General features: G+C 41.5%; 1 long non-coding RNA gene across 1 annotated transcript; it reads left to right on the top strand.

Annotated features, from left to right (window-relative positions):
* Positions 1-2,123: 2,123 nt before the first annotated feature.
* Gm46088 lies at positions 2,124-21,248 on the top strand. Its single transcript, XR_001778901.1, has 3 exons — positions 2,124-2,194; positions 2,879-2,973; positions 21,181-21,248. It is a non-coding gene; the product is annotated as a predicted gene, 46088 (long non-coding RNA).
* The last annotated feature ends 601 nt before the right edge of the window (positions 21,249-21,849 follow it).

Raw genomic sequence — 21,849 nt, 5'->3', positions numbered from 1 at the left:
ACAACAACAAAACCCAGTAAGTTTTCCCAAAATGTTTCTTTTTAGGCAATGTACCCTCTCAAATATTTCAAAACACGGCCCTGTAGTGAGCTTGTAGTGAGGTTGCTTGAGGCAAGGCTCTGGGGAAAAGAAAAAAATCCCAAGAGTTTTAGAATCTATTGAAATGAAGTGTTGACATCAGGAATATTCTGTATTGCTTTCCGTTTCTTGCCGTGTACTTTATTTTGCTTGGCTACCTTTAATTTTCCTCCTCTCCCTCGCTTCTCTTTGCAAATCCAACATTGTCCAAACCTTTTGGATTAAGAAGCTTGGCTGAACTTAAGCGTTGCAGTGCTGTGGTGATGCGTCTGTGATGGGGGGCGAGGGGGGGGGAGCGGCACTGCGTTTGTAGTGGGGAGGGGGGCGAGAAGCCAGGCAGTGCAAAGAAATAGGGCTGATCAGCAGTAATTACCCTGACACCTCATGCAGTACACGGAATTAACTCCTAGGACTTGGGGCCGAATGAAGAAGTTGATGTCTCTCGCAATGAATGCATCAGTGGCTGAACCCATTACCAGTTTAAACGGAGATGGGAATTTACAATACACTGTTTTCTTCGGGTTGGGGAATGTAGAGCGGTGTGGAGAAAATAAGAAAGTAATTCAGGATGCCACAGCAAGAGCCACGTGTATTTCTATTGAGGCTTTTACTTTTTGATTCCGTAGCCTTCCTGTATTATGTAAATAAAAGTGGAGGGCCCTGGCAAAGGTTGTCTGGAAAAACAGAAGTTCATTGTCTTAAAGAGGAGGTTAGTGTGCCACTAAAGTAGTGAAGGTATTCCACGACTGACTTATAGCTAGGGAAGTGCTGGAAAAAAAAAATGCACAGCAGAGGGGAACATTGCTCAAAAGGCAACTAGTTAGCAGCTGCCACCATGACCTTTAACTGCATCCATGGTAACTGGGCTAAAGATGGAGTTCCATTTTATTATTCTCACACCCACAATGTTAAGCTTGTGAATCCCATTGCAATTTAATGGCTGAAATCAGAAGGCAGATCTGTGTTCATTGGACCAGTGCCGATACCCTCTTAGCTAATGAGCGCAATAAACATTTTCATGCCAGGAAGGCAGTGCGTGTGGAAATATCATGACATACAGAAATGTACACCCAAACACAAAGAAATGGCCAGTGTTTCATATGGCTTTGCATATTCCAGCATTCAAAGCCAACCAACCATCTTTTTAAGAAAAGGAATTAAAAAAAAATAGAAGAAAAAGATTGTTAGACTATTAAAATCTGCGGCACACCACAAAGCTTATTGTGGACGAGCAGACTGAAGAGTTAAGAATCTGGAGCCAATGACTGCTGCTTCCCATTCTATTGTTTTTTCTTAATGAATCTTATTATTTATTACTCTGTGCTTCCTTTGCTATGGCTCTCATGTGCTGGCATCTTCCCCCTGTGGTAGTTCTGTGGGAAACAGTGTGGAAGCGGGACCCACTTTTTTTTTTTTTTTTTTTTTTTTTTTTTTGGTACCAATGAAGATGCTTCATTGAGAGTTTGCCTTTCAGTGATGTGTAGTTTGCATTTTCTCAAGAATGAACCTAAACTGTTCACTATCCTTGTCACGCTGCTGGATGTCGGGACACGTGTAGAATGTGTATTTTAGATGATGGCTCTCACTAACTAATACTTACCACTGCCCCTGGTGACAATTTAAATGAGCGCATTCAGATTTGAGTTTAGAATGAGCTGGGGACAGAATCTGCGCACTTCCATTCACTAAGAGCCAATCTCGAGAGATTTAAGCATCATCAACCTGTCATACAAGTTTTTGATTGTAACTCGTTGCCACTCACATTCCCAAGAATTCTTTTTGAGAGACTTAGTATGTTAAGCTCACCAGCATCCACGGGTGGCTTGTATCAGAAGGCTACCAAGTGTCCTTGAAGCCCATGAGATTTGTTCTAAGACTCAACTTTGTAAAAGTACTCTTGCAAACCTACATAGAATGTACTCTGAGAAATTCCCACACTTTCCTCTGCTTTATCTCAGTAGTTCTCAGACACCCAATGTATTATTTTGGTTCAATTGTTTCCTGAGCAGATATGGGGGGTAACACGTTTCCTTATTTATGAACAGTGCATGTTTCCCTTCTGGAGAATCTTCAACTGGTTTGCCATCAGAATCTGCCTGTCCTGAAGACTACAAAGGTCAGAGAGAAAGTACTTTGGATGCTTCTTATCTTTTAAAGCAATGCCATTTTTCTATCATTTCTATCAGAGAGTTTGGGAAGGGTTCAAAGAAAGGGGAAAAAGATGAGACAAAAGAATTGAGAACTCTTAGAACTGAATAATCTCACCTGTTTATTTGACTTCTGAAAGGGCAGGATGCACCTCCATCAGTTAATAAAAGGTGTTCCATCAATTTAGACAATTATATCAAAGCTTAAGACTGTCATGAAGCTGTTGAGATCTCCTAGGTGACATTAAAAAATAATACGCTTTAGATCACATCATATATTAAATGACAACTGCCAATTTTTAAAAGACTACTCAAAAATCTCTCCTGAATGACAATTTTGAAGTTTGAAACACTTTGTTCTTAACAGTCAAATTCATTGATGTGAAACTGCTGCTTCTTGACTCAGGCAATGTGGCTAATAAGAGCTGTTCTGTTTATTGGCGTGAAAGTGGATTGTAGGATACCGTGTTTACAGCCGCCCCACATCTTTGCTTAATTAAAGCACACATAGGAAATGTTTTGCTAGCACATTGCTTGCTTTGAAATAGCTAAATATGACTTACATTTAAATATTTACCACCCCCTTGACTTGGTTTTTCTTTATTAGATTCAGATTAGATTATAGCCAGAACAATTGCATTTTCTATCTTTAGTCTAGGAAGAATTTATCACAGCCACCACAGGGAAGATCCTTAGGGCTTATGATGACCTGGCCAGCCCCAGCACTGTGGAGGTCCAGAGGTGGTAGGTAAGTGCACCTATCATTCATAACTCCTGTTTCCTTAGCATGCACCATCATGTCTGCTTGTCTTGTAGACTGCTATGCAAGCATCTACAGTCACAGGGTGGCTGACAGGCATCACCGCAGAGCCAGAGAAATATGATATCATTTAGTCACCTTTGTACAAACTCGTTATAAATTTCAGACCCAGGAGGCCTGATGCTGGCTGGACTCTCAGTGGAACCTCACCTCAATGGAAATCCTTTGTTTATTATCTGGTCCACTTGGGAAGTTCCCACTACCCCTTGATGACACAGGGAGACTGTCAGCCTAAAACCCAGACATCAACGATAAGAACTGGAGATCCAGGAAATGAACTAGATGCCACCAACTAGAGTCTGCAGACTCTGTCATTTCTAGGGAATCTTTCTTTGGTCACTCATCCCAGACTTGCATTATGAGACAGCTATGGCTTGATGTGTAGCCTTACAGGGTTGCATAGAGGCAACTGGGCTTAGCTGAGTTCATGCGGTTGGAATCTGGATGATGACTCTAATGGCTTTGTAAATACTGGAAACTGGAAGACCCAGCTACGTACTTGTTTTGGTTTTCTATATGATCTGCTCTGCCATGCTAAGACATGGCAATGGAAGCCCTCGCCAGATGCCAAGCAAACACTATCACCGTGTTCTTGAGTTTCCCAGCTTCCAGAACTGTGAGTTAGATAAACCCTTGTACTTTAAAAATTAGCCAGTTAGATATATTCTCGTGTGGTGGCAATAGAAAAACAACAAAGTTGGCTTCCCAAAACTGCCTTCTGCTTATCACTCTGTGGTACCTGCCAGTTCCAGTCCCCTCTTCTTGATTTGACTCTCTATATTGTCAGGCACAGCACCGAATGCTTCTGGGTAGTTTGCCAAAGTTCTTTGTCATTTTCTACTTTCCAAGACCTGGCACCTTCTACAGCATCCTTCCCTTATGTAGAAGGAGTGAAATCCTTTTCATTGTCTTCAGCAACAGAATGCTCTTTTATCATCAGGAACCCTGGGGGTTTGTGCTGCTTTCCCCTGAGATGATTTTCTGATGTTCTATTAAAGAACTGCGATCTTCATGAGTTTGAATATTTAGAGGTGTGAGGCAAAGCATGCAGGGAAATTAACCTCCTTGGAGGGTGTCTTCAAACCTACAGTTCCATTTATTTATCCTTTAATGCTCACCACACACCAACAACAATAGGTCTGTGAGTGACGCCTTCTTGTGTGTGCTCACCATGAACAAGGCACTCATGAATGCCTATGAGCGATACCTTGTAGTGTTCACTTAGCATTTATCTCTATGGCCCTCACTAGAGTGTCAATCAGAAGTATATTCATTGATTTCTAGACACATTTCAGAGAAAAAAATCATCTTGCAAGAAGTCACCAACAGAAAGGGGACCAAAGATCAGTCTTTTTAGGTCAGAGAATGTCTATTTACACACAAGCATCTTCCCGTTTGTTGTTGTTTGTTTGTTTTCTTGGTTTTTTGGATTTTTGTTTTTCTGTTTTGTCTTCTAAGAAGGCAAAAGATTTAATATATCAAAACACAATTTTTTTTGGTTTTGAGATTAGCTTAAAAATAGCATATAATTTTATATTTCTGTTTTTATAAAGTTGAAGATTATTATTATTTTATTATTTGCATGATGCATTTTTGAGGGCACACGGTGCCTTTGCGTGCATGCCCGCAGAAGGCAAATGATGCCTCTGTAGAGTCACGTCTTTCCTTACTCCTTTGGCTCATCAGCACTCTCTGCTAGACATCTTCTTGGTCCTCGTTTGATTCCCCCACCTCTATTGTTGAGCGTATTTAAAAGTTAATTTATGTGCTTGTGAGTGTGCCTGCTTGTCGGTATGTGTACATAAATGCACATGAGTACTCTCAGAGGAGAAAGGGGTGTTGGGTCCCAATGTGGGTGTTAAGAACAGGACCTCTGCAAGAGCAGCAAGTGCTCTTAATCACCGAGCCATCTATACCAATCTCATTTAAAAACACAGGGTTTAAGTTTATATGGGACTCTATGGTATCTCCATGTTCAAGAGTCTGGGTTATGGGAGGATTAAGAAAAAGTCACAGATCCAGCCAGACCTTCCCAGAACGAAGTTGGAGAGACAGCTGTGGATTCCCGAGGTCTTTCCAGTTACTCACTGAACTCTCCCTGAAGAATAAGAGCCTCCTTGAAGAATGCTTGCGAGTGAAAGGCTGGCAAACAGGGGAAGGCAATTTATACACAGACTACTTCTCAGATTCTGCTGGAGAAGTGAAAGCAACATGTGTGAGATGTGGCAAATGATCAGCTAACGGGGGAGAGCCGGCAAAGCACAAAGACTAATGAGAAGAAACAAAAGACAGACAAGAGTCACGGAATCGCTTTACCAGGATAAGTCAATAACGTCCAGGAACTGAGCAAACACACAAACTGTAGGACCCTGATCTTGGGGTAATAAATAAGGCAATTTGCATGCACCGGTGGTTCAAAATGGAATTGTATGGGAAGCAAACCAAACAATAATTCAAAATGAAAAAACCATCCCACCCAAGAATGAAAACACAAGTCTCCTTACCAAGCAGCAGAGAGCACCCACCGTTCCAGACAGCATAAGGATGCCACTACAGCAGACGTTCAGCTTAAGATGCAAAAGGCCCCATCCATGAAGAGTAGATACGTGTGTCTGCAGCAACAATGACACCCCACCCCAGAACACTGTGTTAAGTACCAGGCACATTCCTGGCGTCACCTCTACTGGTTCCACATTGGAAGCTCAAAAGGATAAGCTAAGTCAAAGAAAGAAGGGTACGCGACTATGCTGGCCTGTCTATGACAGTTCTCAGGGATCAAAACACCATATAACACGATTTAGAACTGGTTTAATATAATGAAGCTCAAAGTTGTGTTTTGTTCTCCTCTCTGACATATGTGGAACTGTTATGACTAAGGGATTCTCTTAAGTATATAATGCTAATGAATGCTTTTGTTTGTTTTCGCCTTAGCTGGGAAGTAACTGGATCAGTCGCATAAGCCTGATAGTTCCATTCTGCACAAAAAAAGAAAAAAGAAAAAAATATAGAAACACACATACAGACAGGGGAAACACTTCAGATTAGGTGTGCTCTAGAACCAGACAAAAGCAGACCATTTGTGTTGACACCTTAATTAGGACACGCTTTCAGCTCGCCAGTCTTTCCGAATGATGGTAATTGTTTGTGTTTAGGGATGCTCTGGTGTTCTGACTTGGTTTTCCTTGTGATTCCAAAGATAGCTTAAGATGCCGTAATTTGGTGAGGTCAAAGGAAAAAAAAGAAATTTTGATTTATTTTTGTGCAACTGAAATATAAATAATTAGAACCAGAGTTTGATTCCCACCCCCACACGACCCCCCCCCCCGCCCCACCTGTCTCTCTGTATGTGTGTGTGTTTAGGAACAAGCATGTGGGTAAGCTGGGCAGCACCAGGTGTTGTTCTCAGAAATAGTCTTTTGAGACAAGATCTCTTACGGAGATCTGGGGCTCAGGTTCAGGTTTGCTGGCCAATGAGCCTCCAAATCCTCCACCATCTCTCTAGCCCTAGGATGACAAGCACACACAGTCATTCCTGAGTTCTGGTGTGGGCGTTAGAGGTCAACTCAGGTCCACATGCTCACAAGACAAGCATTTTCTCCAGCTCTCTCTCCAGCTATTCGTCGATTTCTTATTTCTATAATTTCTCTGAATATGTTATACTAGAATTCTGTATTTACATATGAGTTCTTGGAATCTAACGACATGAATTCTGTGAATTTGAATTTCAAGGAAGCCTAGTTTGAGGTAAGTCCCTATCTAACTTTGTGCATAACGGATTGACAGAGAATGTCTGGTGTCTTCATGTGTTTTCCCATGGCCTCCCTCTCTATGAGCCTGCACAGCTTTCCTTGAAGGAGAATCTGACACAAAATCCAAGAAATGAACTCACTGTGCTTAGTGTCTGAGTGGATATTGACTCAGAAGCCATGATGCATTTCAGCTTGGCAGGGAGTTACTGAGAGTGCTGCCACCCTTTACATTGGAGTGGAGTGTAAAGAAAGTCTTTGAAATGCCTTCAACTTCCTTGGTTCTCTCTTGAGCTGAAATGCTACCTTATGTACATGATGCGACTCCACCCTGTATTATGTCCACCATACACATAAGTTAGAATTTTGGTGAGTCTTTTTTCCCTTGATTTGGGGGGCATGTCACTGCCTCTGTGAGGAAGTGTTCAGTCTATTAATAAATCAATTGTTCTCATTTTGTATTTTTGTCACTGCTTTTTATTCCTGAAAAAAAAAAACAAACAAATGTCATAACGTGTCTGTATATGTGTGAGTGTGTGTATGTGTGTATATCTATGTATGTATGTGTGTATGTATATGTGTATATGTGTGTGTGAGAGTGTGTGTATGTGTGAGTGTGTATATGTGTGAGTGTGTGTATATGTGTGAGTGTCTGTGTGAGTGTGTGTATGTGTGAGTATGTATATGTGTGAGTATGTATGTATCTGTGTATGTGTGAGAGTTTGTGTATGTATGTGTGTGTATCTGTGTGTATGTGTGTATCTGTGTGTATATATGTTTGTATTAGTGTGTGTGTGTGTGTGTGTGTGTGCATTTAAAGATGTTTAAATACTGTTTTGGTTTCATAACATCTCTGATCTCTCTACTTCCTTGTTTTAGAAAATACATTAATATTGATTACTTTGTAAAGAATGACTTCTGCTGTTTCAACATCTCTGTTTCTTGTTTGTTTCCCTCTGTGCTATGGAGTACACTGGACACGAGTCATATGTGGCAGCCTGAAATCAAATACTTTTAATTAAATACAATGAAGATTTCAGTCCTTTAACAGCACTAATCATACCACAAGTGCACAATAGTTATACATAGCTAGTAGGTGCTTATAGGAGAGAATGAATGACAAGCTATACAACTTTGCTTCTTTCTAGAAAATTGTAGGCTTGGGATTTGAAATGTGGGCCAATTTCACATTTCAGTTACATCATCAATTTAATTTTCCCCTTCATGAGGAAATGGACTTATTTCTATATAAGAAGGCTTAGGCATGTAGCAACAGAATATCTGAGAACAGGTGAGCTGCAAAGAAAAGAAGTTCTTCAGTTTGTGGTTCCAAGGGTTCAAAAGCAGGAATCAGAGTCCCCTTACCTGCTGCTGTGGGCCTCATATGGCTCAAGTCACATAGAGAAAAGGAAGAGGAAGTGGCTCTGTACAGATAGGCTGGGCACTCAAGGGCGCCTCCCATCATTTCCACCTGGATCAGTGCAGTTTCAGAAAGGCGGTGTTCGCAGGGGTGAACAGTAACCCCTCTTAATGAGCTCACATCTTAAGGCCTCGCCTGCTCCTGCTTCTCACTGATGCATGATCGAGATTAATTCTCAAGGTGAATTCCAGCTGGAACATTCAAACTGCTGCAGACAACACCACGTTTCTGTGATGACTACAGGCAACTCTCTCACCCGTAGATTCAACCAATGAAAACAGAATATTCAAGAGCATGAAATATTCGTACCCAATACAGTCATTAATCCCTAAATGTTACAGTAGATCAAAGTGTTGATTGATATAACATTTACTTTGTGTTATACAGTACAAGGGATGGATAAAAATTTAAGCTATGAAGAAGGACATACATGGGGTACAGGGAAATGCTCTGCCACTTATTGAAGGCACTGGAAGGCTGACCGTACCAGAGTAAGCAGTCTTATTGATTTTCAATATTGCTAATGTGGTGGTTTGAATATGCTTGACCCAGGGAGTGGCACTATTAGGAGGTGTGTGGCCTTGTTGGAGTAGGTGTGTCCAGATGGGCTTGGGCTTTGAGACCCTCCTTCTAACGGCCTGGAAGCCAATATGCTCCTAGCTTCCTTCGGATGAAGATGTAGAACTCTCAGCTCCTCTTGCACCATGACTGTCTGGATGCTGCCATGCTCCCACCTTGATGATAATGGACTAAACCTCTGAACCTGTGAGCCAGCCCCAATTAAATGCTGCTTTTATAAGAGTTGCCTTGGTCACAGTGTCTGTTGACAGCAGTAAAACCTTAACTAAGACATAACTCTAGGTTTTGTTTCTGATTTTGCTATCACATCCATATTGTTCATCTCAAGATTTACTGGTGCTTGGGGTGCTTAGAAATGATAGAATTTGAAGTCGTGAATAATTTGAATTCACAGAAGTCTCTGTGGCTGTAATGTACCCTTCTGAATATGCAGGGCAGGTTCTGGTTACTAGAAATCATGAAGTGGCATGGTAGGATTGACTGTCCTATGGACATAACAACGATAAAATATGACTTAATTTAAGAACAATGGACAAACAACCACACGAGTTGGAGTAATCTTTAAGAAACAGAAAGAAAATATTTTAGGGAGTGTGGTCCATCCAGAGAAGACCAATCAAGGAAACAAGACTAAAGGGTTCAGGGAATACTGACCAGGACACTCCCTAATATGGATTTGTTGGTAGAAAGTCATAGCCTAATGAGCGTGAAGTGTCAGGATACTGACTTGGAGGCTGAAAGAGCAGAAATAGGGATATAAATTATGAAAAGATGCAGCTTCAAGAGGAGAAAGCCCTAAAACATATCAAAACTTCTCAAGTCCCTTGACTCCCTTTAAAGAGCAGATAGCCGGAGACCATTGGAAGCATAGAAACAAAACAAAAATCTCTACCATGACTTTTGCCGTCACCAACGCCAATGCAGCCGCTGCAGCCACAGCCACTGCCATGCCACCACCACATCCAACAGCAACAATAACAAAACACTCCAAGTGGAAGCTGAACTAATTCAACAGAGTTTATAAGTGTTGACTTATTACGCAGACACAGATTTACGTTTGATTAGTCAAATTAACTTTTTAATACTACAAAAGTGAGCCTTAAATTTTAGTGGATTTGAAATCTTCTAATGATGAGCAAGCCGAAGAACAGAGAAAAACAGTTAAGAAAAATAGAGACTTAGAGGTCTGTAGAACAATATCAAGTTTCCAAATAATTCCAAAATTGTAGATACACTTTCGGCCCTCTATGCATGTTGCCTTTATGTCTAAAATCAGATGAAAACAAACACATGAAATGTGCTATGAAAAAAGAAAACACAATCCACATCAAGAAATATGCCATCATTCAAAACAAATCTTGAGAACATTGTGGCAAACGAATTTTTAATGTTGTTGTACTGGCTGGTTTTGTGTGTCAACTTGACCTGAGCTAAAGTCATCAGAGAGGAAGGAGCTGCAGTTGAGGAAATGCCTCCACAAGATCCAGCTGTTAGTCATTTTATCAATTAGTGATCAATGGGGGAGGGCACAGCAGATTGTGGGTAGTGCTCTCCTGGGGTTGGTGGTCCTGGGTTATATAAGAAAGCAGGCTGAGCAAGCCAGTAAGTAGCATCCAGCCATGGCCTATGCGTCAGCTCCTGACTCCAGGGTTTCAGCCCTGCTAGAGTTCCTGCCCTGACCTCCTTCTATGATGGACCATGATCTGGAAGTGTAAGTCAAATAAACCCTGATCTCCAACTTGCTTTTTGGTTATGGTGTTTCATCAGGGCAATAGAAACCCTAACTTAGGCAGTTATAAGTATGTTCAAAGATAAATGGAAAATGTATACACCGTGAATAAATGTATAGACTCACAGCAAAAATCAGAAATTATACTGAAAAACTAAATGCAAATTCCAGAATTATGTCACATGAAAACTAATAGGATAATTTTAGTAGCCTATACAGCTAGTGGAAAAGTTAGTAGATTTGAAATCTTCCAATAGAAAGCAAGCTGAAGAAGAGAAAAACAATTCAGTAAAGCCGTCCCAGTGAGGTCACCACACACAGTGAGCTGGGCCCTCCTCCTCCATCAATTAGTAACCAACACAATGCACTGAAAATTATACCCATAGCCAATCTGAGCACACAGTTCCTCCATGGGACATCTGCTTAGGTGGCTTTCCTCTGCCTCAAGTTGACAAAACCCCATCAGCACAATGGCATTGAGCAAACTGGCATTAACGTGTTACCGTGTAACACCTGAGAATGCAGTGTGTTAAAATGCGGGTGGAGTGAACATCAAAGCAAACTGGAATTAACATGTTACAGTGTAACACCTGAGCATACACAGTGGATTAAAAGGTAGGTGCAGTGTGGATCAAAGTGGCTATCCCAGTGAGGTTCCTATTGTGATAAAACAATGGCCAAATGAAACTTGGGGGAGAAAAGGATTTCCTTGGTTAACACTGTCTAGGAACCTAGGCAGGAATCAAGGCAAGAACTTGGAGTAGAAACAGATTCAGAAACCATGAAGGAATGCTGCTTGTTAGCTTTCTCCTCATGGTTTGTTCTCTTTGTTGTCTTGTACAACACAGGACCGACTTCAGAGGTGGTACTTGCAATAGTAGGCTGAGCCCTCCCACATTAATAATTCATCAAGAAAGGCATCAGGGAAATGCAAATCAAAACAACCCTGAGATTCCACCTCATACCAGTCAGAATGGCTAAGATCAAAAATTCAGGTGAAATCAGATGTTGGCAAGGATGTGGACAAAGAGGAACATTCCTCCATTGCTGGTGGGATTGAAAGCTGGTACAACCACTCTAGAAATCAGTCTGATGGTTTCTCAGAAAACTTGATATAATACTACCTGAGGACCCAGCAATACCACTCCTGGGCATATACCCCAGAAGATGCTCCAACACGTAATAAGGACACATGCTCCACTATGTTCATAGCAGCCTTATTTATAATAGCCAGAAGATGGAAATAGCCCAGATGTCCCTCAACAGAGGAATGGATACAGAAAATGTGGTACATTTACACAATGGAGTACTACTCAGCAATTAAAAACAATGAATTCATGAAATTCTTTTTTTTTTTTTTTTTGTTAACAAGATAGGTTTTATTGTTGTCATTTGATGATGACAGGAACCACAGGCAGGGGTATAAATGAGGTCACATCTTGCTTTCTCTTCTGTATGCCATGTCATACCTTGTTTTATGACCTCATTCACAGAAGACGGGCTTTTCTTTTTTTTTTTTTTTTTTCCATTTTTATTAGGTATTTAGCTCATTTACATTTCCAATGCTATACCAAAAGTCCCCCTTACCCACCCACCCCCACTCCCCTACCCACCCACTCCCCCCCTTTGGCCCTGGCGTTCCCCTGTACCGGGGCACACAAAGTCTGCGTGTCCAATGGGCCTCTCTTTCCAGTGATGGCCGACTAGGCCATCTTTTGATACATATGCAGCTAGAGTCAAGAGCTCAGGGGTACTGGTTAGTTCATAATGTTGTTCCACCTATAGGGTTGAAGATCCCTTTAGCTCCTTGGGTACTTTCTCTAGCTCCTCCATTGGGAGCCCTGTGATCCATCCATTAGCTGACTGTGAGCATCCACTTCTGTGTTTGCTAGGCCCCGGCATAGTCTCACAAGAGACAGCTACATCTGGGTCCTTTCGATAAAATCTTGCTAGTATATGCAATGGTGTCAGCGTTTGGATGCTGATTATGGGGTGGATCCCTGGATATGGCAGTCTCTACATGGTCCATCCTTTCATCTCAGCTCCAAACTTTGTTTCTGTAACTCCTTCCATGGGTGTTTTGTTCCCACTTCTAAGGAGGGGCATAGTGTCCACACTTCAGTCTTCATTTTTCTTGAGTTTCATGTGTTTAGGAAATTGTATCTTATATCGTGGGTATCCTAGGTTTTGGGCTAGTATCCACTTATCAGTGAGTACATATTGTGTGAGTTCCTTTGTGATTGTGTTACCTCACTCAGGATGATGCTCTCCAGGTCCATCCATTTGGCTAGGAATTTCATAAATTCATTCTTTTTAATAGCTGAGTAGTACTCCATTGTGTAGATGTACCACATTTTCTGTATCCATTCCTCTGTTGAGGGGCATCTGGGTTCTTTCCAGTTTCTGGCTATTATAAATAAGGCTGCTATGAACATAGTGGAGCATGTGTCCTTCTTACCAGTTGGGGCTTCTTCTGGATATATGCCCAGGAGAGGTATTGCTGGATCCTCCGGTAGTACTATGTCCAATTTTCTGAGGAACCGCCAGACTGATTTCCAGAGTGGTTGTACAAGCCTGCAATCCCACCAACAATGGAGGAGTGTTCCTCTTTCTCCACATCCTCGCCAGCATCTGCTGTCACCTGAATTTTTGATCTTAGCCATTCTCACTGGTGTGAAGTGGAATCTCAGGGTTGTTTTGATTTGCATTTCCCTGATGATTAAGGATGTTGAACATTTTTTCAGGTGCTTCTCTGCCATTCGGTATTCCTCAGGTGAGAATTCTTTGTTCAGTTCTGAGCCCCATTTTTTAAGGGGGTTATTTGATTTTCTGAGGTCCACCTTCTTGAGTTCTTTATATATGTTGGATATTAGTCCCCTATCTGATTTAGGATAGGTAAAGATCCTTTCCCAGTCTGTTGGTGGTCTTTTTGTCTTATAGACAGTGTCTTTTGCCTTGCAGAAACTTTGGAGTTTCATTAGGTCCCATTTGTCAATTCTCGATCTTACAGCACAAGCCATTGCTGTTCTGTTCAGGAATTTTTCCCCTGTGCCCATATCTTCAAGGCTTTTCCCCACTTTCTCCTCTATAAGTTTCAGTGTCTCTGGTTTTATGTGAAGTTCCTTGATCCACTTAGATTTGACCTTAGTACAAGGAGATAAGTATGGATCGATTCGCATTCTTCTACATGATAACAACCAGTTGTGCCAGCACCAATTGTTGAAAATGCTGTCTTTCTTCCACTGGATGGTTTTGGCTCCCTTGTCGAAGATCAAGTGACCATAGGTGTGTGGGTTCATTTCTGGGTCTTCAATTCTATTCCATTGGTCCACTTGTCTGTCTCTATACCAGTACCATGCAGTTTTTATCACAATTGCTCTGTAGTAAAGCTTTAGGTCAGGCATGGTGATTCCACCAGAGGTTCTTTTATCCTTGAGAAGAGTTTTTGCTATCCTAGGTTTTTTGTTATTCCAGATGAATTTGCAAATTGCTCCTTCTAATTCGTTGAAGAATTGAGTTGGAATTTTAATGGGGATTGCATTGAATCTGTAGATTGCTTTTGGCAAGATAGCCATTTTTACAATGTTGGTCCTGCCAATCCATGAGCATGGGAGATCTTTCCATCTTCTGAGATCTTCTTTAATTTCTTTCTTCAGGGACTTGAAGTTTTTATCATACAGATCTTTCACTTCCTTCGTTAGAGTCACGCCGAGATATTTTATATTATTTGTGGCTATTGAGAAGGGTGTTGTTTCCCTAATTTCTTTCTCAGCCTGTTTATTCTTTGTGTAGAGAAAGGCCATTGACTTGTTTGTGTTAATTTTATATCCAGCTACTTCACCGAAGCTGTTTATCAGGTTTAGGAGTTCTCTGTTGGAATTTTTAGGGTCACTTATATATACTATCATATCATCTGCAAAAAGTGATATTTTGACTTCCTCTTTTCCAATTTGTATCCCCTTGATCTCCTTTTGTTGTCGAATTGCTCTGGCTAATACTTCAAGTACTATGTTGAAAAGGTAGGGAGAAAGTGGGCAGCCTTGTCTAGTCCCTGATTTTAGTGGGATTGCTTCCAGCTTCTCTCCATTTACTTTGATGTTGGCTACTGGTTTGCTGTAGATTGCTTTTATCATGTTTAGGTATTGGCCTTGAATTCCTGATCTTTCCAGAACTTTTATCATGAATGGGTGTTGGATCTTGTCAAATGCTTTTTCTGCATCTAACGAGATGATCATGTGGTTTTTGTCTTTGAGTTTGTTTATATAATGGATTACATTGATGGATTTTCGTATATTAAACCATCCCTGCATCCCTGGAATAAAACCTACTTGGTCAGGATGGATGATTGCTTTAATGTGTTCTTGGATTCGGTTAGCGAGAATTTTATTAAGGATTTTTGCATCGATGTTCATAAGAGAAATTGGTCTGAAGTTCTCTATCTTTGTTGGATCTTTCTGTGGTTTAGGTATCAGAGTAATAGTGGCTTCATAAAATGAGTTGGGTAGAATACCTTCTACTTCTATCTTGTGAAAAAGTTTGTGCAGAACTGGAGTTAGATCTTCTTTGAAGGTCTGATAGAACTCTGCACTAAACCCGTCTGGTCCTGGGCTTTTTTTGGCTGGGAGACTATTAATAACTGCTTCTATTTCTTTAGGGGATATGGGACTGTTTAGAAGGTCAACTTGATCCTGATTCAACTTTGGTACCTGGTATCTGTCCAGAAATTTGTCCATTTCGTCCAGGTTTTCCAGTTTTGTTGAGTATAGCCTTTTGTAGAAGGATCTGATGGTGTTTTGGATTTCTTCAGGATCTGTTGTTATGTCTCCCTTTTCATTTCTGATTTTGTTAATTAGGATTTTGTCCCTGTGCCCTTTAGTGAGTCTAGCTAAGGGTTTATCTATCTTGTTGATTTTCTCAAAGAACCAACTCCTCGTTTGGTTAATTCTTTGAATAGTTCTTCTTGTTTCCACTTGGTTGATTTCACCCCTGAGTTTGATTATTTCCTGCCGTCTACTCCTCTTGGGTGAATTTGCTTCCTTTTTTTCTAGAGCTTTTAGATGTGTTGTCAAGCTGCTAGTATGTGCTCTCTCCCGTTTTTTCTTGAAGGCACTCATAGCTATGAGTTTCCCTCTTAGAAATGCTTTCATTGTGTCCCAAAGGTTTGGGTACGTTGTGGCTTCATTTTCATTAAACTCTAAAAAGTCTTTAATTTCTTTCTTTATTCCTTCCTTGACCAAGGTATCATTGAGAAGAGTGTTGTTCAGTTTCCATGTGAATGTTGGCTTTCTGTTATTTATTTTGTTATTGAAGATCAGCCTTAGTGCATGGTGATCTGATAGGATACATGGGACAATTTCAATATTTTTGAATCTGTTGAGGCCTGATTTGTGACCTATTATGTGGTCAATTTTGGAGAAGGTACCATGAGGTGCTGAGAAGAAGGTATATCCTTTTGTTTTAGGATAAAATGTTCTGTAGATATCTGTCAGATCCATTTGTTTCGTCACTTCTGTTAGTTTCAGTGTGTCCCTGTTTAGTTTCTGTTTCCATGATCTGTCCATTGGTGAAAGTGGTGTGTTGAAGTCTCCCACTATTATTGTGTGAGGTGCAATGTGTGCTTTGAGCTTTACTAAAGTTTCTTTAGTGAATGTGGCTGCTCTTGTATTTGGAGCATAGATATTCAGAATTGAGAGTTCCTCTTGGAGGATTTTACCTTTGATGAGAATGAAGTGTCCCTCCTTGTCTTTTTTGATGACTTTGGGTTGGAAGTCAATCTTATCAGATATTAGGATGGCTACTCCTGCTTGTTTCTTCATACCATTTGCTTGGAAAATTGTTTTCCAGCCTTTCATTCTGAGGTAGTGTCTATCTTTTTCTCTGAGATGAGTTTCCTGTAAGCAGCAAAATGTTGGGTCTTGTTTGTGTAGCCAGTTTGTTAGTCTATGTCTTTTTATTGGCGAGTTGAGACCATTGATGTTAAGAGATATTAAGGAAAAGTAATTGTTGCTTCCTGTTATTTTAGTTGTTAAAGGTGGCATTCTGTTCTTGTGGCTGTCTTCTTTTAGGTTTGTTGAGGGATTACCTTCTTGTTTTTTCTAGGGCGTTGTTCCCGTTCTTGTATTGGTTTTTTTCTGTTATTATCCTTTGAACGGCTGGATTCGTGGAGAGATAATGCGTGAATTTGGTTTTGTCGTGGAATACTTTGGTTTCTCCCTCTATGATAATTGAGAGTTTGGCTGGGTATAGTAGCCTGGGCTGCAGTTTGTGTTCTCTTAGTGTCTGTATAACATCTGTCCAGGCTCTTCTGGCTTTCATAGTCTCTGGTGAAAAATCTGGTGTAATTCTGATAGGCTTGCCTTTATATGTTACTTGACCTTTTTCCCTTACTGCTTTTAGTATTCTATCTTTATTTAGTGCATTTGATGTTCTGATTATTATGTGTCGGGAGGAATTTCTTTTCTGGTCCAGTCTATTTGGAGTTCTGTAGGCTTCTTGTATGTTCATATGCATCTCATTCTTTAGATTTGGGAAGTTTTCTTCAATAATTTTGTTGAAGATGTTTGCTGGACCTTTGAGTTGAAAATCTTCATTCTCATCCACTCCTATTATCCGTACGTTTGGTCTTCTTATTGTGTCCTGGATTTCCTGGATATTTTGAGTTAGGATCTTTTTGCATTTTCCATTTTCTTTGATTGTTGTGCCGATGTTCTCTATGGAATCTTCTGCACCTGAGATTCTCTCTTCCATCTCTTGTATTCTGTTGCTGATGCTCAAATCTATGGTTCCAGATTTCTTTCCTAGGGTTTCTATCTCTAGTGTTGCCTCGCTTTGAGTTTTCTTTATTGTGTCTACTTCCCTTTTTAGGTCTAGTATGGTTTTGTTCATTTCCATCACCTGTTTGTATGTTTTTTCCTCTTTTTCTGTAAGGACTTCTACCTGTTTGATTGTGTTTTCCTGTTTTTCTTTAAGGACTTGTAACTCTTTAGCAGTGTTCTCCTGTATTTCTTTAAGTGATTTATTAAAGTCCTTCTTGATGTCCTCTACCATCATCATGAGATATGCTTTTAAATCTAGGTCTAGGTTCTCAGGTGTGTTGGGGTTCCCTGGACTGGGCGAAGTGGGTGTGCTGGGTTCTGGTGATGGTGAGTGGTCTTGGTTCCTGTTAGTAAGATTCCTCCGTTTACCTTTCGCCATCTGGTAATCTCTGGAGTTAGTAGTTATAGTTGACTCTGTTTAGAGATTGTTCTTCTGGTGATTCTGTTACCGTCTATCAGCAGACCTGGGAGACAGATTCTCTCCTCTGAGTTTCAGTGCTCAGAGCACTCTCTGCTGGCAAGCTCTCTTACAGGGAAGGTGCGCAGATATCTTGTATTTGGACCTCCTCCTGGCCGAAGAAGAAGGCCCAAAACAGGCCTTTCTCAGACACTGTGTTGCTTTGGCAGTTCCCAGGTGGTACAGACTCTCACCTAAGCAGACTAAATTCCTAAGTTCCTTGGAGTCCCGGGACCAAGATGGCGACCGCTGCTGCTGTGGCTTAGGCCGCCTCCCCAGCCGGGTGGGCACCTGTCCTCCGGTCCGGAAGGTGGCCGGCTGTCCCCGGCCCACACAGGGTGCTGCCTCAGCGCCTCTGTGCTTCCGCCTGTTCCAGAAGCTGTCAGGTTCTCTGGCGCACCCTCTCACCTGTTCAGACTAATTTCCTAAGTTCGGCGGGTCTCGGACCAAGATGGCGACCGCTGCTGCTGTGGCTTAGGCCGCCTCCCCAGCCGGGCGGGCACCTGTCCTCCGGTCCGGATGGTGGCCGGCTGTTCCCGGCCCACAAAGGGTGCTGCCTCAGCGCCTCTGTGCTTCCGCCTGTTCCAGAAGCTGTCAGGTTCTCTGGCGCACCCTCTCACCTGTTCAGACTAATTTCCTAAGTTCGGCGGGTCCAGGACCAAGATGGCGACCGCTGCTGCTGTGGCTTAGGTCGCCTCCCCTTCATGAAATTCTTAGGCAAATGGATTGAATTAGAAAATATCATCCTGAGTGAGGTCACAAAAGAACACACATGGTATGTACTCATTGATAAGTGGATATTAGTCCAGAAGCTCAGAATACCCAAGATACAATATACAGACCACATGAAGCTCAAGAGGAAGGAAGGCCAAAGTGTGGATACTTCGTTCCTTCTTAGAATGGGGAACAAAATACCCATGGGAGAAGATACAGAGACAAAGTGTAGAGCAGAGACTGAAGGAATGACCATCCAGAGACCTGGTTATCCATCACATATACAATCACCAAACCCAGACACTAGTGTGGATGCCAACAAGTACTTGCTGATAGGAGCCTGATATAACTGTCTTCTAAGAGGCTTTGTCAGTGCCTAACAAATACAGAGGTGGATGTTCACAGCCAACCATTGGACTGAGCACAGCGTCCCCAATGGAGGAGCTAGAGAAAGGACCGAAGGAGTTGAAGGGGTTTGCAGGCCCAAAATGAGGAACAACAATATGAACCAACCAGTACCCCCAGAGCTCCCTGGGACTAAACCACCAACCAAAGAGTATATATGGAGGGACCCATGATTCTAGCCACATATATAGCAGAGGATGGCCTTGGCAGACATCTAGGGGAGGAGAGGCTCTTGGTACTGTGAAATCACTATACGCCAGTGGAGGGGAATGACAGGACAGGGAAGCAGGAGTGGGTGGGTAGGTGAGCAGGGGGAGGAGGGATGGGATAAGGGGTTTTGGAGGAGAAATGAGGAAAGGCTATAACATTTGAAATGTAAATAAAGAAAATATCTAATTGAAAATAAAAGAAAAAGAAAAAAGAAAATGGCCACAGATATGCCAACAAGCTAATCTGAAGGAGGTAGTTCTACAATTGACTCTAGTTTGTCACAAGCCAAATAAAGCTGACCAGGTGACTCTAGTTTGTCACAAGCCAAATAAAGCTGACCAGCACAGTTGCTTATGTGCTAGAACATAAAAATGTTTTGAAAGTTCAAATGTGTCCTTCGATATCACATAATCTCTGAAAATAATAGGAGAAAAAATTAAATTACATCATGTCATTTTTACACCCCTTCCCCCTGGGGATTAAGGTTTTGTATTTTTGGAGTCCAGGTTAGAACTCTCAGGGAGAATTAACTAAAATATCCTCAGTAACTTTGTAAGGATATTTGTAATGGTGAAAACCTGGAGTCCAACAGAGCACCTTTTAAAGAAGACAATTTCGTTAAACTCTGCACCAAAACTGAAATGTAATTTGCTTGTGGAATTGAACAGTTCAACATAGATTTATTGGGCAGAAAAATATAGGTTGTTACAGTTGTAAGATAGCATAGTGGGCTAGTGCCAGCTAGACTTGTCTGCATTAAAGGCACACGTGATATCCCTGCATCCGGTGGAAATATAAAGTGAAAAACACTGGTAAGATGATTTGTCAGTATGTTTACCAAGCCTTGGTACACTAACCACATTAAAAATTGCTACCCAGAACATTCTGGTTGCACGTCCACCACTCTAGGACGGGGTTATTGATAACCGTTAAAAGAATGGTTGTAATCTTATTATATAGACTGTTATTCACATGTGAGCAAGTTTAGGATGTGTTGCTTAGCGATGGAAAATGTTCCTTGAGTTTAGGTGGGGTTATATTGCAGTAAATGTATCATTACTTGAGATCATTCCATGGTGAGAATGCATTTAACACAGGACACCAGTTAACAAGCTTGCCTCTGCTCTGAAGCTCCCTCGCTGCCCCAGTCTCCTCCCTGTGGCTACAAGGAGACAGGGCTGTGAGGACTTACCTCCATTGCACTCCTTTGGAGAAAAGTATGCTATTCCATGTTGCTTGAGAGATAATTTGAAAATTGATTGAGAGTTTTAATGAATAAGTATCACTTTCATAATGTGTTAAATTGTAAAATAATCCTAAATTGGGGGCTTTCTAGCATGCATTAGGAATTCAGGGAAGAATGGCTCTGCTTAGCAGTTTTCTCTATGACTTTGTTTTGCGATTTCACTTACTAACTTTTCATTGATACTCTATAGCGCCCCACTTCCTCATTAAGACTGTGGGTCAGTTGTGGCTAATTATGCTGTTAATTTGAGAATTAGTATGCACTAGAGAGACTAATGTTTTCTGCATTCAATGTAAAATCCCGTTTATTCCTGCCACCAATAATTGTTTCTGGTCCATACCTGAGGGTGGGGTTGGGATCAGCTCCAGGTTGATTTGCACAAGCTCGCACAAGTGACAGTTTGGTCAAATGGAGATTTGAATGGAGACATCCTTCAGGAGGGGAGGAACTCCTGAGTGTCTCATTGATATGGTTATAGGCATGCCAAGACCCCCAAATGTTCCAGACCTATGGCAATGGCAAGGCCTTTCCTTATTCTGGGTACAGATATTGCGAACAATTGACCTTTAGCTAAAACCAGTGTGCAGAAACTATCAACCACAGCTGTTTTCCTCCCAAATGACTGCAATATAGAAACCTCCCACAGAGATTGGCTAACCCTATTCTTCCCCATTAATCTGTATATGTGTATAGTGTTTTAAAAACTTACTGCGTTTCCAAACTGCTGGTACATATCCATCAGAACACACATCCTACCCAATCCTAGCTTTTCATTAAGTGAAAAGTTACATTCTTTATCTCCTCATCATTGCAGACAAGCTGGATCCTACCCAAACCATGCAGGTACATGCCCATCAGTGTCATCAAAGGAGGCAACTACTATACAACAAGGTAAGGCTTTCAGCAAGCTGGCAAGGAAAAGCAGACACCAGATACAGAGGCATTCTGGCCTTCTACATGTATGGGCAGAACATTATGTAGAGAAGGAAACCCAATAGACATCAAGACTTGAGGGTATAGAGTGGCATTTCTTTTTCCAAGAAAAGGCTGGAGTAGAGCCCTCAGGATGGCAAAAGGAGAGTAGAAAACCTAGGCTGCTGCACCTAGGGATGATGGCCTATGTGGACCTGTGAGCACAAGAAAAGAAAGTCAAACCAAAGGTCAGTTGATGTTAGGGAGTGAGAAAAGGCATTCCCAGTGGCCTAAGTGCCCCCGGAAAGCCAGAGGCTCTTGTTTCTACTATGTCCCTGATTGGACTCCATTGTGATGCCAGGAAAGCACCAAAAATGCTCTGCTCACAAGAGAGCACTGCCGAGCGAGGTGTGAGCACGTGGGCCTACAAGAGTGAATATTAAGCTATGTTATAGAATTCAAGGGCTGAGAAATAGTCCCAGTTATGATGACACAAATATAAATTGACTATAGATGAAATAAAAAAAGTGTAGAATAATCCTGAAAGATTAAGACAACCTTATTTAAGTAA

This window comes from Mus musculus, chromosome 1 (assembly GCF_000001635.26).
Source record: "Mus musculus strain C57BL/6J chromosome 1, GRCm38.p6 C57BL/6J".
Lineage (NCBI taxonomy): Eukaryota > Metazoa > Chordata > Mammalia > Rodentia > Muridae > Mus > Mus musculus.
This window is presented reverse-complemented; position numbering and strand designations above follow the sequence as displayed.